General features: G+C 56.8%; 1 non-coding gene across 1 annotated transcript in view; it reads left to right on the top strand.

Annotated features, from left to right (window-relative positions):
- The first annotated feature begins 2,376 nt into the window (after window positions 1-2,376).
- Window positions 2,377-2,500, top strand: part of LOC126197110 (small subunit ribosomal RNA) — a 1,909-nt gene continuing 1,785 nt past the window's right edge. The window contains exon 1 of the ribosomal RNA XR_007539510.1: window positions 2,377-2,500. This exon is cut by the window's right edge and continues 1,785 nt beyond it. This is a non-coding gene — a ribosomal RNA (small subunit ribosomal RNA).

Here is a 2,500-nt window from a genome sequence, read left to right as displayed (position 1 = left end):
TAACCTAACCTATGTTGCGCCTTAACCTAACCTATGTTGCGCCTTAACCTAACCTATGTTGCGCCTTAACCTAACCTATGTTGCGCCTTAACCTAACCTATGTTGCGCCTTAACCTAACCTATGTTGCGCCTTAACCTAACCTATGTTGCGCCTTAACCTAACCTATGTTGCGCCTTAACCTAACCTATGTTGCGCCTTAACCTAACCTATGTTGCGCCTTAACCTAACCTATGTTGCGCCTTAACCTAACCTATGTTGCGCCTTAACCTAACCTACGTTGCGCCCTAACCTAACCTAACCTACGTTGCGCCCTAACCTAACCTAACCTACGTTGCGCCCTAACCTAACCTAACCTACGTTGCGCCCTAACCTAACCTAACCTACGTTGCGCCCTAACCTAACCTAACCTACGTTGCGCCCTAACCTAACCTAACCTACGTTGCGCCCTAACCTAACCTAACCTACGTTGCGCCCTAACCTAACCTAACCTACGTTGCGCCCTAACCTAACCTAACCTACGTTGCGCCCTAACCTAACCTAACCTACGTTGCGCCCTAACCTAACCTAACCTACGTTGGGCCCTAACCTAACCTAACCTACGTTGGGCCCTAACCTAACCTAACCTACGTTGGGCCCTAACCTAACCTAACCTACGTTGGGCCCTAACCTAACCTAACCTACGTTGGGCCCTAACCTAACCTAACCTACGTTGGGCCCTAACCTAACCTAACCTACGTTGGGCCCTAACCTAACCTACGTTGGGCCCTAACCTAACCTACGTTGGGCCCTAACCTAACCTACGTTGGGCCCTAACCTAACCTACGTTGCGCCCTAACCTAACCTATGTTGCGCCTTAACCTAACCTATGTTGCGCCTTAACCTAACCTACGTTGCGCCCTAACCTAACCTACGTTGCGCCCTAACCTAACCTACGTTGCGCCCTAACCTAACCTACGTTGGGCCCTAACCTAACCCACGTTGGGCCCTAACCTGACCTGTAATTGTTATATGAATTGCAACATTCATGTAGCGTTGCCTAATCGCAACCCTCTCAACATAGGTCAGTGCTCGCACTCTCTGGTGTCCTGCGTATTGATTCATGTTACGGTGCGTACCCTCACAACATCTAGCGAGTGTTGCGTACGTTCCACATGGTCCCGCTATCCACTGTAATGTGTACTGCTGTAAGACGTATATCGCCCCCCTGTCGCCTCTAGTTCGTCAGGCGGGAGTTTGCGTGTTCAATGAGCTTCGCAGCTGTGCAATGGCATTCGCATACGTACGCGGGCCACCTTCCACGTGTTCTCTCGTGTATACGTCGCAGCATGTATGTGGGCTGATGTGGCGTGTCGTGACGCATATCATCCAGGCATGCAAGACCCACTGAATTTGCAAATGTAGATGGACGTCTACGTTTGCTGCCCAAGTTACGCAAATGAACTGGAAATCCGTTGTTGCGCGGTTGTTTACGCTGGAGGTGAATCATTGATTGCGACAATCGGTACAGGTATTAACTGGTTGCTTCAGCGACACCCGTCATACCCACGAACGTGAGTGGGCATGTGGGTATGAAGCGATACGCGGCGGTGGCTGGGTGGGACCGTCCCCGGCCGGTGAGGGGGGAGCGCCCGGCGTGCTGGCCGCGCGCTGCGTGGGCGCACGCGCTACAGCCGGCTGGTGGGGGCGCCCAGTGGCAGGCGCGCCGGCCGACGGACGCGGCAGGCGGCGCAGCTGCGCGCCGGCGCACCCAGCGCGCGGCGCCGTGCGGCCAAAGTGGGTCCTCGCGGGCCCGGTGCGAAGCGCGGTGGACATCTGCAGTGTGCTGGTCCGATTGAGGACTGTGTGCGTCGAGGATGCGCCGCCGCCCGGCACTCGGCGCCGCGACGCCGTCTGCTGCTCGGTCGCCCCCGCGGTTCTCGCAGGTGGTTTGTATCGCAGCTGTGCGGATGTGTTGGCGCGTGCGCTGTGCTGGGAGAGTTCGCTTTGGCACCCAAGTGGGGCTCTGCCCCTCTGTGGCGCTGGCGTTGGAGCTGCCCGGCCACTGTTTGTGGCCGCGTGTTGTCTCCCGCCGGCAACACCACGACAGCACGCTCCCGGGCCTCTGTCGGCAGCGGCAAGCTCAGTTGGGAGCACGGGTGGTCGCACTGAAAGCGTCTACTCGCCTATCTCCGGGCGATTGCGCCTCTCTCGAACCCGACCAAGTACTTAGGACGGCGCTGCGCGCCGCCGGGACCTGAGAGGGTTTCGAGGTGTATCGTGCAGGGGAGCCCAGCCTCCTCCTGTTTGCGGAATAATTGAGCGGACGCTTGCGTGTTCGCGCGGGCCTCCGGGACACACTCCCGGGCGGCCGGCTGCTCAGCTCTAGTTGACGCAGCTCCCTGGTTGATCCTGCCAGTAGTCATATGCTTGTCTCAAAGATTAAGCCATGCATGTCTCAGTACAAGCCGCATTAAGGTGAAACCGCGAATGGCTCATTAAATCAGTTATGGTTCCTTAGAT

Source organism: Schistocerca nitens, chromosome 7 (assembly GCF_023898315.1).
Source record: "Schistocerca nitens isolate TAMUIC-IGC-003100 chromosome 7, iqSchNite1.1, whole genome shotgun sequence".
Taxonomy (NCBI): Eukaryota; Metazoa; Arthropoda; class Insecta; order Orthoptera; family Acrididae; genus Schistocerca; species Schistocerca nitens.
The sequence above is the reverse complement of the archived record's forward strand: the minus strand, read 5'-3'. Positions and strand labels throughout refer to the sequence as shown.